The following is a 13,458-nucleotide window of genomic DNA, read 5'->3' as shown; positions in this document are numbered from 1 at the left end:
CTGGGTATGCACAGGCCCTCCCTCTCACTGTCTTGTTTCACGTGTGCCGTTCCCTGGGCCTGGAACATTCTCCCAGCTCTTTATCAGGGCAGGTCCCACTCATGCTTCCGTCTTCAGCCCTGACGTCACTCCCTGGGAGATACTTCTCTGACCCCAGCTCCGTCGTCCCCACAACTTGCTCATCCACTTGCCTTCTCCACCTGTGCTTACCAGCCTGCCTCAGCTCGGTCTTTCTCCTTGCCTGCCGGTCCCCCTCACCAACTGTGTCCCCAGCTCTTTAGACCAGGGCCCGGGCACGGCAGCTGCCGGAGGAATGTGGGTTGGGGTGTTAGACAGACCCCCAGGTGGCTGGACTGAGGCCTCTGGGGCTCCAGGCATCTCACTTGGAGTGTGGAAGATTGGTCCTCGGGTCCAGAACCACCTCCTGCTCTCACGTCCAGCGGCCGGGCCCGCAGTTAAGGAGTAGAAACAAGTGCCCCGGGAGTTGTCAGCAGGGTCCAGCGTTGGTGGAGGCCCTAGAGGCTTTGAGGAGGCTTTCTAGAAGCATTTGAGCTGCTGTTTCCTGAGCAAACAAGATTAATCTTTCTTTTAATTAATTAATTAATTTTTGGCTATGTTGGGTCTTCGTTGCTGCCCATGGGCTTTCTCTAGTTGCAGCGAGTGGGGGCTACTTTTCATGGAGGTGTGTGGGCTTCTCATTGCAGTGGCTTCTCTTGTTGCAAAGCACGGGCTCTAGGAGCTCGGGCTTCAGTAGTTGTGGCACAAGGGCTCAATAGTTGTGGCTCGAGGACTGTAGAGCACAGGCTCAGTAGTTGTGGCTCATGGGCTTAGTTGCTCCTCAGCATGTGGGATCTTCCCGGCCCAGGGATCGAACCCATGTCCCCTGCGTTGGCAGGCGGATTCGTAACCACTTCACCACCAAGGAAGTCCCTTGGGCGTCTAATCTTAAAGGCGAGTTCTTGTAAGAAGGCAGATCTGAGGGGTTGTGGGGAGCCTGCAGTTGCTCCAGTTAGTGGGATCTGGTGAGTGTGAGCAGGCTCCGGACCGGGGTTCAGGCCCTCCTCTGAGCCTGGACCGTCACAAGTACCCATGGACTTCTGGTCCTTCTGCAAAGGTGGGCACGTGTCAGGGCTTCTCAGAGGTGGTGAGAGGCCTTGCCTGCTTCTGATATTTTGTTTCATTCTGAGCCTACAAGTTCATTAAAAAAATTTAAAATTCCACAGGAAGGTTACAAACGCGATGGTATGTAAAACGATTTACCTTTATTAAGATAATGCTTTTTAAACAAGAACTGAGAAGCAACTCTAGGTACAAGGTAACGACAGGGTGTAGAAGAAATACCGATTCACAGTGCGCTGCAGGTGGGGTGGAACTGGGCTCACACTGTGTCCCCTCTCCCTGCGGCTGAGCATAGTGTCATTTGAAGGTGATATAAAATATTTGATCTTGAGGTTTCTGTGAAAGTGAGGCCAAGCCCCACCTCCCATTCCCCTCCTCACCTCCTCACTGCCACCCCCAGGCCCTGCAAGTCCTTCTCCAAGGTTGGGAAATGAGGACGTGGGGTGGGGCTGAGGGAGGGAGCAGCTCACACACGTTCCCGGGACTGGGAGTTGCCTGTTTCTGGAATGCCCCGATCCCTGGGCTCCCTGGCCAAGTGCTAATGGGGCCTGGGGCACACATGCTGCTCCCCTGGGGGGCTTGTTCGTGGGCTAGGGGTGAGCGAGCTCTGTGCTCTGTGCGCCACCTCTGGGGACCGGCCTGCTCTGTGGTGGCCTGACTCTGCTGATGGTTTCCGTGAAATCTCAGAGAGTCATCAAGTGTCTGCCTGAGCTGGACGTCCTACCCCTCACTCTGCAGGTGGGACCGTGAGTCCCCCTTCTTGCAGCATAACTTGCTCAAGGTCATACAGTTAGTAGCAAAGCTGAGGGGTGAAGCTGATTCTTTAAGGCCTGACTTGGAGCTGAGAGGTGGGAGCGGGAACGCCTCCAGCAGGGGAATGTCTCAAGGTTCCTCTTTGTGTCCCCAGGGCTTAGTGCGGAGCCTGGCAAGTCTGGAGGTCAGTAAATCTTTGTTGCGTGAATAATAGCCAACGTTTATTGAATGCCAGGAACTGTGGTAACTGCAAATCTATGTGATTTCATTGAATCCTCCTCCAGCTCTGGGCAGTAGGTACTTTTATCCCCTGTGTGCAGGTGGGGAAGCTGGAGTGCGGATGGGGAAAGAAACCTGCCCAACATCAAACAACTAGTAAATGGAGCTGAGGTTTGGACCCAGGTTGTGGATCAGAGCCACTGTCTAGACTATTGCTGTCCAAAAGGAAATTCATATGAACCTCCTGTGAAATTGAACATTTCTAGTCATCCCATTAAAAAAAGTGAAAGAAAAAAAAAAAAAGCAAAAGAGAAAACCTGAAAATATGTTAATAATATATTTTATTTAATCCACTATAAGCAAAATATTATAACTTTAGCATGTCGTCTATATAAATATTATTAATAAGATATTTTGCAGGTTTTTTTCATGTTCAAAATCCAGTGAGTATTTTAACATCTCAGTTTGGACTGGCTGCATCTTGAGTGCTCCGTAGCTACCCATGTCCGGTGGTTTCTGTGCTGGGCATTGCTATGCTGGACCACTCTGCTAGTCAATGGGTGAATATTGGGATTTGTTGCCATTTGGAGCTGAGGAAGCATGAGGAAGTGGTCAAAGGGAATAACAGATAGAGAGGGCATGGCAGGCCCGAGCATGTGTGTTGGGTTGGGAAAGTACTCACTGGGGCTCTCCCCAGGTGTGTGTGCTGGGTGAAAGCTGTCACCTCGAAAAGGGATGTCCCCCTAGGGGCTGCCCCAGATAATGGAGCATCTCACTCCCTCTCTGGGAGAGGGCCTGGGCAGGGCCGTGCGGAGCACAGACACCCTGAGCTTCCAGCCCTGAGCTGCGGGGAGGCCCTGCTAGTCTGCGTGGGGATCTGGCTCTGAGCCGTGTTGCTTTTGGCCAAGGACGGTTGCAAAACTCCTGGAGCTCAGAACAGGTACGATGTGTTCTTCGGGAAAGGTTACGAGGTTTCAGACATAACAGAGGTTCTGAGTATACAAATAGAGGACGTCTCGGGGCTGGTGTCAGGAGTGAAGTCATCAGACCCGTACATCATGGGGTTAGCTCTGGCTGGCGCATTTAGGGCACCTCGGGCTTGGAGGCAGCCTGTCGCAGGGGAGGTTAGAAGTTACAGACCCAGCGGGAAGGGTGTGTAAACGGAAGGGGGGGCAGTAATGTGCTAGTATTTTCTCAAATGGGTCTTGAATGCAAGGGGTTAACACTGTCACTTGAAACGTTTCCTGGGTGGTCCTGGTGCAGTGAGAGGAGAGTGGGTGGTGAGAGGAGGGCTCCCTGGGCCAGGCTCCCCCCAGTCTCAATTCCTGGCTCAGGGCAAAGATCAGAGCTATCTGTGGCCAGTCTCCCCACCAGACGAGGTTTCTGAAAAGGTGCGTCGGGTTTGGAATGTTTAAGGCTGGCCAGGGGAAGCGTTCCGTTATGATGACTTGATTTATGCTGCTGGAAACACTTTATAGTGAGGACCATCCACTAGCCCAATAAGAGTTTGGTCAAAAGATCCAGCAGGGAAGATGGATGCTGGGCTAAGAAGCCCTGGTGGGTGATTGAATAGTCAGGCCCATGTGACTCGTGGAGGCCATGGCACAGATCTTAAAATCCTGCCTTGTGGGGTTCCCTGGTGGTACAGTGGTTGGGAATCCACCTGCCAACGCAGGGGACATGGGTTTGAGCCCTGGGCTGGGAAGATCCCACATGCCGAGGAGCAGCTAAGCCCGTGTGCCACAACTACTGAGCCTGCACTCTAGAGCCCACGACCCACAACTGTTGAGCCCACATGCCACAACTATTGAAGCCCGAGTGCCTAGAGGCCATGCTCCGCAACAAGAGAAGCGACTGTAATGAGAAGACTGCACACCACAATGAAGAGTAGCCCCCATTTTCCGCAACTACAGAAAAGCCTGTGTACAGCAACGAAGACCCAACACAGCCAATAAATAAATAAATGTTAAAAAAAAAAAATCCTGCCTTGTGATGCAGAAGTAGGACTAGGTAGCTGGGAAAAGGAGTGTTGGCGGTACAGTGGTTGAGACGCTGAGCTTCCAATGTAGGGGGCACGGGTCCAGTCCCTGGTCAGGGGACTAAAATCCCACATGCCAAGCGGTGCAGCCAAGAAAAAAAAACAACCAGAGAATAATTTTTTTAAAAAGTAACAAAAACTGGTTGATATGGCCACATCCCCTGAGGTAGGAGTGGAAGAGCAGGGAGCTTCCAGGGCTGGACCATAGCCAGGGATGAAGTCCACGTAACAAGTCCTCATCTTACCCACAGCTTCTTGGCAGAAGGCCCTTGGGCAAGTCTGTTTCAGCTTCCCCATCTGCAAAATGGATCTAATAACCGGTATTTTCTCTGCACGTTCATATTACATGCTGTACACATAGAAACAGTTTGTAGAGCAAAGCACTCCAGAAATCTAGAGGTTATTATTTTTATTAACCCTACTGCGAATATTTTATTTTTATTTACCCTATAGCCTTAAGGTATTGTGGTGTTGTTTCATCTGAATTTTTGAAATTTTTCATTTTGCAAAACTTCAGGTGTACTCAGACATAGAAAGGATGGATTACTGAGGCCACTGTGCCCTTCAGCCTGCTTCGACAATTCTTAATGTTTCCTAAGGGTAATTTTGAGCTCACTGAACAATTTCTTTCATTAATGGAGTTCGCAAACTGCTGTAAGTCCTTTGAAGTAAAATCTGCCCCCTTGCTTGGGAAAAAGAGTGTGTGTGTGTATTAGGTGTTTTGGCCTAACAAGCTTGCCGCAGCCTGTGATGGGCTTGTCAGCAACGTCTAAGCGTTCAGTGGGCAGTGTGGAACCCCACCTGGGGCCTCTGTGGCCCCCTCGGCCTTCCTTAAGCCACAAGGGCAAGATCTGTTCACTCAGGAGTTTGCTGGCCTCTGTGGGTTCTGCTTTTCAACTTGCTGTAATTTGAAGGGAAAAGGTTGTTCTGGAGTCTGTCTAAATGATTATTTACACGAGGAGCTGGGGAGTGGCTGGCAGGAGTTTTGAGGGAGCCTGGAAGTCTGTTGTCTCTGCTCATTTCAGCCCGCCACGCAGATGGTCACCCATTCCTTTGTCTGGGTGTGGCCCTTTGGGTGGGAAAGGTGGGGAGGTGGGGCGTCGGGGGTGAAGGCTGATTGAGCTTCCTTTGATCTGCTTCTGCTCTAACTGCTGTGTGTAGCTCAAGCTTCTTAACTTGGCCAAAATGACTCTGGGTGGTTGTGAGGGTCCGATGTCAGCTCCAGGAGACATCATGTCTGTCTGGCTCACTAATCTGTCCCTTGTGCCTACAACAGTGTATGGCATATAGTAAGTGCTCAATAAATTTATGTTGAAGATAGGAGGGAGGGAAAGAAGGAAGGAGGGAAGGAAAAGCTACATCCATCCATCTATTAGTAATAATTCATCACAGATCTTTCATTTCAGGACAAAGAAATGTCAGAAGCCCCTCAAGAAAAAAATGCCTGTTTCCTCTGGGCTTCAAATGCCTTCTCTACTTTTCCTTCTTGTAGAACTTGTATTCTAATCTCAGGCTTAGCTCAGGTGACATTTCATCTTTTAAAATGTTTCGGACTTTCTCTGGCAAAATCCATGGCCGCCTCCCCTGTCTCCCACACCGCTGTTCACACCTCCGTAAAGCCCAAGACAGGAGCATGGTCGTTCTCTGCTCTGTCAGGTGCCAGTGGCAGGCTGTTCACTGGGAGGTTGGCACTGTCATGTCCACGTCACCATGGAGGACTCAGGTTCAGAGAGGCGAAGTAACTGTAGGTAGACGCAGCTCGTGAACGGTGAGCCTGACATCTAAACTGAGCCTTGTCAGGTTCCAGAGCCCTGCTCGGAGCCCTGCTGCTCTCAGGTGTGGCTGGACCCTTGGCTACTGATACCACCTCTCTAGGCTGGGCGGTCCTTGAAGGAAGGAATGGAGCCTGTGCCTGTGTCCCATGCCCTCAGGGTCAGCTCAGAGCTGGGGACACGGGAGGTGTGCAGCTCCCACGGGGACACATCTCTCTGGCTGGCCACACAGCATCCCGGGTGGGGGTGTGGAGTCTGTTCTCCTTCTCACCCTGACTGCCTGCAGGTCCCCTCAGGAGTTTATGAGCCTTGAGGGCAGGGAGTGGCTCACTCCTGTCCTTGTTGATGGGGGCTTGCCAGGGTGGGGAGGGGGAAGGAGACAGTGGAGGGGCTCTGAGCTCGCAGATGTAAACTCCTTGCCGACGAGGACCTTGGCTGTCTTGCTAGTGGTAGTTGCAGTGTCCGTTGCTCAGTCTAAGCACATAATAGGTACTTTTTTTTTTTAATATTTGTTTGTTTTGTTGCACCAGGTCTTAGTTGGAGCAGGCGGGCTCCTTAGTTGCGGCTCCAGGGCACCTTAGTTGCAGCATGTGGGTTCCTTAGTTGTGGCACATGAACTCTTAGTTTCGGCATGTGTGTGGGATCTAGTTCCCTGATCAGGGATCGAACCTGGGCCCACTGCATTGGGAGTGTGGAGTCTTATCCACTGCGCCACCAGGGAAGTCCTAGTAGGTGCTTAATAAACATGTATCGAAGGCATGAGTTACCTCCGAGCTCTGCTTCTTGACCTTTCCCAGAGTCAGCTTTGTGGTGGGTTCTTGAGCTACTGCTGAGAGTGGGTGGGCCAGGCCGAGGGGCCACGCAGTGTGACCCTGTCCCCTGAACGGACAGCAGCTCTACCACCCTTCACTGGTGTCACTGCTCCTGCCTGCCTGCAGTGTGTCAGATAAGGGCCCACCCATGGGGCCCTTGTTTCCCTGCCTTCTCACCCACTCACGCAGCTTCTCATCTCCTGACAGTCGTGTCCCGAGTGGCTAGCAGGCTGGTCATCTGGAGAGGGGGACACAGTGTCCTCAGGCGTGCCCTTGAACTTTCCTTTAAACAGCTCTCCCACCCCCAGCAGCACTGCAGGTCACATTCCCAGAGAGCCTGCACATGAGGGCTGAGTCTGTTTATTTTCCAAGATTTCTAAAAAACATGCCTCCCCCCCCCCTTCTGACCTCAAACAAAACTTATTTCCCCTGCAACACTTGTATTTTTAACCGCATGAGAAAATATGGTAAGGGAGCATATTTTCTTTTCAGAACTGTCATTTTAAAAGAGTTTTTTAATTTAAAAAAAGGGTTTGAGGGATGGGGAGAATAAGGTGTTCTTTTTGTTTATTTTTGCTGTTGTTGTTTTTAGTGCTGCGGGGGCTACTTGGAGCTATTTTCTGCCCAGAACCACGTGTATGTGGCCTCTACTCCAAGAGTCGGAGAGGTTTTTGAAAATTGAGCCTGCAGCTATTTTGGTCATTGTCGTAATCAAGGATTTCTGAGCACCTTTTCCTCTCGTTCTGAAGACCTGGGACTGGACCCACTGAGGGCTGTAAACAAGCATCTCCCTCCACAGCAGGAAGTCCTTAATGTCTTTGCTTTGAGGAGCTGGTATTCTGGGCAGAGTGTGGGGCAGGATGGGAGGCGGGGCCTGCTCTGCTTGAGGCTCTCTCCTTCTGTGGGGGTCAAGGATGGCAGCATCCTGAGGGCATGTTTGTAGCCTCTGAATTCTCATCTGGTGGGTGTAGGATCTGAGGCCCAAAGGGGTTGGTGACTTGGCCATGGTCAGGCAGCCTCCTGGATAGTGATGCGTGGGGGCCTGGCAGAGAGCGACGTCCCTGTGTCTCGGTCTTTGTGCCAGATGCCCCCCATGCCTGAGTCTCCCCATGACCCAGCAGCGGTGTGCTGATTGCCTTCCTGGAGGCAGTTTCATTAGGCTCCAGCTGAAATGTCTTTGGCCTGATTGGGACATGGTTCTCTTGCTTCTAGTTTGTAAAACCATGCTCTTTGTTCTGCTCCGGTCAGGGTCAGGCATGTCAAATACCTACATTTCAGGGATCCTTCTAGAATTTAAAACTTTTAGTTCAACAAGTGCTTATCCGTTGGGAGGCTGCTCTGTGCTCTAGAAAAGTAGGAGAGCTAGCCGTGGCTCACAAGGAGCACTCACTTAGCAGGGGCGGCTGAAGCATAAGAACCCCCAGGTGCTGAGCAGCTTCTGGAAAATGGCTCAGTCCTCTTCTCTCCACCTCTGGCCCCTCCCATTGCCTCTGTCCGTGGCTCTCACCTCTACCGCCACTATTCTGGCTCAGAGTCTCGTTCCTTTTCTTTCCTGGACTTTTGCAGGAGCCCCTGGAATACCTCCTGGTGCTGCCAACGTCACGATGACTCTCAAACTTGCATCCGATCACGGCTTTCCTCCCACAAACTGGCTCCAGCTTCTCCTCCCAGACTCCCATCCCTTCTCAGGCCCCGTGACTCAGCCATTCCCAAGAACCCCTGACCCTCTGGAGCCTCTCTGCCTGGAATGCCCTCTCCCTTTCTTCTCTTTGGAGAGCACCTACTTGTCCTTCCAGGTCATGGTGAAGCATTCCTCCTCTGGACAACCTTCAGGTTCCTTGGACTTCGTTTTCCCCTTCTGGGCTCCTACAACCTCTGTTCATGTGTAGCCCACCCCCCTGTCGGGCATGATCCCTTGTTTCCTTGCCTGCCTTGTCTTCTGCACTGGGCTCCCCTAAGGAGGGGGCTGTCATCCCTGTATTCCCAGCAGCAAGCCCAGTGCAGTACAAGTCAGAGATGGGAGCCTGTTTGTTCAGTAAATGCACCCAGGATAGAGTGGGGAGAATCATCAGAAGGCAGGAGGGACGGGAGAGGCCGTCCCTGCGGCAAGTAGTAGGAGAAGCTATGCAGCGGAGTGAGCCTTGAGTTGGTCCTTGAGGGGTGATAGACCTTAGGCGGGGGGTGGACTTAGGGTCGGGTGGTCTTAGGCAGTGGAAGCAACATGGTGGAGGCCCCAGAGCTGGCAGTGGGCGGGTGGGCAATGCTGGAGGTGGGGATGTGGTGGGGGTGGGGATGATCCATTGGGGGATGTCTTTCTCCATGACCTTCAAGTTTCTTGTGGCTTCATCTCTTCCACTTTCTTCAAGCCAGCATCAGTGGCAAAGGAGTGTTCCTTGGGTTTCCAAAGTAACACAAGTCAGCAGGAAACTCGGTAGAAATCTATGCTGCCCTTTTAGATTTAGGCCAAGGTAGGGGGTGCAGCCTGGCATCCTCTGGAAAGCAGACGCCTGGGCCTAGGCTCCTTTTGGGGTCATTTGTTCAGGCTGTGGGTGGGCGGGCGGGTGTGGCCACGGCTGCCGCAGGCACCGGTGGGTGCAGAGCCGCTTCCCGGAGCCAGGAAGGAACTGCCCCCTCAGACCTCCGGCTCGGCCTTCACAGTCGCCTGCTGCCTGCGCTGCGAGCTCATCCGCTCATTGTCTTTGGGTTGCTGCCTCGGCTGGTGGCTATTTTGGGGGTCTTTCAGAGAATTCTAAAAAAAAAAAAAAAAAAAGCCCCAAACTTAGTTCTTACCCTCAGGGAGTAAGTACATTTGAAGTCCCTACGCAAACTGAAGGATGCCTTTTGCCAGCTGAGACAGGGTGGGGCTCTCCGATCATATTGACTTTACAGTTTACAAAGTGCCTTTAGTAACTTAATCCTGTGACACTGAGCACTAGCTCTGGGTCAGGCCTTGCACCAAGTGCCTGGGGGCATCAGCCCATGTCATCTTTCCAGCAGCCTTACGGGCAAGCATTGTCTCATTTTATAGATAAAGAAACTAAGGCCTAGAGAAATTATGTATGACTTGTAGCTTAAGGTCAAGAGGCCGAGTGTGGAACTCACTTACACTCTTCTTTGACTCTCACAGCCATCTTGTGAACCAAGGCATTGGAAGTATTTTTATCTCCCATTTAACAGATGAGAAAATAGAGGCCGGGAGAGACACAGAGAGGCTCATCCAGCCTGAGCCCAGGCTCCTGACTTGTGATCCTGTGCGCTTTCTTCTGGCCACGCTGCTCTGTTATGTGCTGGCTGACACATGCTGCCCTCCCGTGGGGTAGTCGTGAAGGTCCAGTGTGTGGTCTGCCTTCAGTGGAGCAGCAGCAGGGCACACAGAAAATGCTCTGTGTTAAGTGGCTGTTGTTCCTGTCCACCCCTCGCCCTCCTGCAGCACTGCCCACAGGGCTGTCACTCGGTGACTCTTGACCATGGGTGGCAGCAGATCAGTTCATGTCAACCTGCCCAGTGCCAGGCACAAGGCAGGCGTCTTTTTGTGTGCTGGCTCCTCGCTGCTCCTGGTGGTACCGTGGATGGGTGGAGTGGGTGGTGCCTAGGAGCTCTGGCAGCAGTCAGTGCCGGGAGGGGGTGGTGCAGGTACTGCCCTATCCTTCAGTCACTTAACCATCTCTGCAGAGTGGTACCTAAGTCAGGAGTGGGAACAATACTCTATTGTTATGTTAAACCTGAAATAGACACCTTTGGTTGGCTGGGGTGAGATGCATCTATTACGGTTTAGTAATGACAGGAGCACTCTGTTTCTTCAGATGCTTGACAATCACCTGCTAATCTCCTGAGGTCTGAGAGCGGCAGTATTTTCACCCCCTCTCTACTTTGTGGGGGCGGGGAGCAGCAGAACTGGGGTGGGGAGGGGGGACGGGGGACTCGGGCTTCATGGTTGGAGGATGTGCATTTGTACTTGCTCCTGACCCTTCCTGTGGGGAGAAAAGGGCACCTGGGTCGGGGAGAGATGCCCGTATGGTGGTGGGAGAACATTGCACAGACCCACGTTCGAATCCCAGCTGACATCTATTGAGTATTTACTGTGCACACGTGCTCCACTTAGCACCGTACCTATGCTGTCTTGTTCGGTCCTCGCAGTGCAGGTCTCTGAGGTCAGTATTGTTTGCTCGTTTGTTCCCTTACTCATTCATCAAGATTACCGAGCTCCTTCTGTGTACCAGGTAACGATTCCAGGTGCCAAAATTAGGCAAAGTCCTACTTCCGGGAGCTTACACCCTAGTGCGAGTCATCGGGTGTAGCAGAAAGCAGCAGAGAGCTGGGGTTTCTTACCCAGCTCACAGTTGGTGAGCGGAGGAGCTGCCTCCAGGCCTGTGCTTCTGGTTGCCCTGTTCCTTGTCCCACCCTGACCACATCACTCTCCACCTCCAGCCCAGATCTCTCTCTGACACCGCTGTCTCTGTCTGGATGTCCTAGGCACTGCAGACCTAGCATTTCCAATTGGCCTTGTGGTTTTCGGTCTCTCTCCTTCTGCCCCCTTCCTGCCTCCACAGATTGGGAGCCTGTCCAGACTCCCCTCTCCCTAAGTCCCAAGGTCCTGTTACCAAGAACAGTCTGATCAGCTTCTGTGATGTGTTTCCAGGGCCCCATCCCCACTGCTCCTGCTGTGGTTCAGCTCCATACTGTGTCAAGCTTTGACCCGTTCAGCCTTGCTTTCCTGTTGCCGTGCCTTTGCACATGCTGTTCCTGCTGCCAGGCACACCGTTTACCCCCAGCCACACTCCCGCTCCTGGCAAAGTCCAGTCTTTGCTCAAGCACGCCTACCGTGGAGCCTTCCCTGATTCTTCCGGTAGACTCCTGTGCACCTGCCCCTCTCCCTCCTGCGGTCAGGACATTCCACGGCTCCAGCCTGACTTTCTATAGGCTGGCCTATCTACCTCCTACCACCGTGGGGGCTCCTGGGGTGCAGGGACCAGGCCACATCTCCTTTTCCATCTTCAGTGCCCAGAATGGTAGGTGTTTATTGACTAATGAGGTAAGTAGATGACTATTGAAATAGATTTCTGACAGAGGCTGAGATGTCTGTCTTGGGAGTATCTTTCATACCAGATAAACAGAATCCTGTTCTCCTTTAAGAAGCCTTAAGCTCATCTAATTCTGTAGTTTCCAAACTTGTTTAGATGTCTTAGAAACCTGTTCAAATGAAATTGCTCCACTTTATTGGCTCCCGAGGAGGTCCCCAGGGCACCCTGCAGGGTCCTAGTGAAACAATTTGAAAGCCACTGGTCTAGCCAAGCTCTCCTGTGTCAGTGAGGATTGAGAAGAGAAGGGGTGGGTCAAAGGTGCCTCCAGCCTCATGGTGACTAGTGACAGAACCCCCTTTGGTGTGCTGCCGAGTCCCTCGTTCAAGCAGATGTTCTAAGGGGGAGCAGCCCTTTATCCTCATGATGCAATGTGAGGTCCAACGGCACTGGGCTTTGCAAAGGCTCGGTTGCTGAGATTTTTCTTTAAAACGTCAAGAAAAATGCTGCTGAAGTGTGGAAAACTTATGTGTACCTGCTGAGCCTGGTGCCCTGAACTACAAGTTTCTAGGACTTGGCAACTGTGTTTTAAAATCGAGAGGTGCACAGGAGGGGAGCCTGCAAGGAAGGGGACTGTGACATTCTCTTTTGTAGGGTGCAAAATTGACTTTGGGTCTAATTGAAGACGAGTGTGTTAGCTTCCAAAGGACAAGCCACAGGGTTCTGTATGTTGTGGGGATGGGGAGAGGTCAGGGAGGGCCAATTCCATCTGGAGAAAGATGCCGGTGTGCCATTGGCCAAGGGCAGAGATTGTCCCTGCTGTCACCTACGTGGTGGCCCAATTTAGAGCTCATTGTCCTGGAAAGAGGACAGAGTTCCCTCAGTTTACCCCCAATCAGAGGGTGAACTGGGACTTGGGGAAATTGTCTTACCTGCCTTTCATTTCTAGGGGATTGATAGCACTTGTGTTCTAGAACACTCTCCTTTATTAACATTGCGACCTACAAGTTTACAGAAGACTTCCAGACAATTGGCCGGGGTGGGGGAGTGGGGGTAAGCTTTTTATTGAGGTGTATTCTTTGTGTAGAAAAGGCAGAAACCATCAATGAACTGCTAGGTGGAATTTTGCAAAGTGCATACATCGCAGAGCCAATGCCCCAGAAGCCCCTGCGACCCCCTCCAGTGTCCACCTGCCCCAAGGTGGTGCTAACAACAGGGCTTGGTTCTGCTCACCTTTGAACTCTGGATGCAGGAAGCACACGCTACCCGCTTGCTTGCGTCTGGCCTCTGTGACTCACCACCCTGTTAGAGGTTTAGCCACGTGGTTGCGGGCACTTGCAGCCGGCTCCTTCACACCGTCTTCCACAGACATGTGACAGTCACGGCAACCCCGGGAGGTATGTGGGTTGGGGACCGTTTCTCCCGTCTGATGGGGAAGCACACGCTACCTGTTTACTTGCGTCTGGCCTCTGTGACTCACCACCGTGTTAGAGGTTTAGCTACATGGCTGTGGGCACTTCCTCCCGGCTCCTTCGCACTGTCTCCCACATGCATGACAGTCACGGCAACCCCGGGAGGTATGTGGGTTGGGGACCGTTTCTCCGGTCTGATAGGGAAGGAAGGCCAGAGTCGGGGAGGGGAGGTGGCCTGTGAGATCACACAGGTCCGCAGAGGTGGGCTGGGGGGGTCCCCCAGAGAGCCCTCGCCTGAATCCCCACACCCCAGAC

General features: G+C 52.4%; 1 protein-coding gene across 5 annotated transcripts in view; it reads left to right on the top strand.

Annotated features, from left to right (window-relative positions):
• GRK5 (G protein-coupled receptor kinase 5) overlaps nucleotides 1-13,458 on the top strand; it is a 217,917-nt gene that overhangs the window by 61,409 nt on the left and 143,050 nt on the right. Inside the window, exon 1 of one of the 5 annotated variants that reach the window (XM_057734477.1) lies at nucleotides 2,578-3,031. The exons of the other annotated variants lie outside the window; for them this stretch is intronic. The gene's annotated coding sequence lies outside the window, so the exon portion shown is untranslated. Of the gene's footprint in view, nucleotides 1-2,577; nucleotides 3,032-13,458 lie in introns of those variants that run through there. 5 annotated transcript variants of the gene reach the window in all.

This window comes from Hippopotamus amphibius, chromosome 5 (genome assembly GCF_030028045.1).
Source record: "Hippopotamus amphibius kiboko isolate mHipAmp2 chromosome 5, mHipAmp2.hap2, whole genome shotgun sequence".
Lineage (NCBI taxonomy): Eukaryota > Metazoa > Chordata > Mammalia > Artiodactyla > Hippopotamidae > Hippopotamus > Hippopotamus amphibius.
The sequence above is the reverse complement of the archived record's forward strand: the minus strand, read 5'-3'. Positions and strand labels throughout refer to the sequence as shown.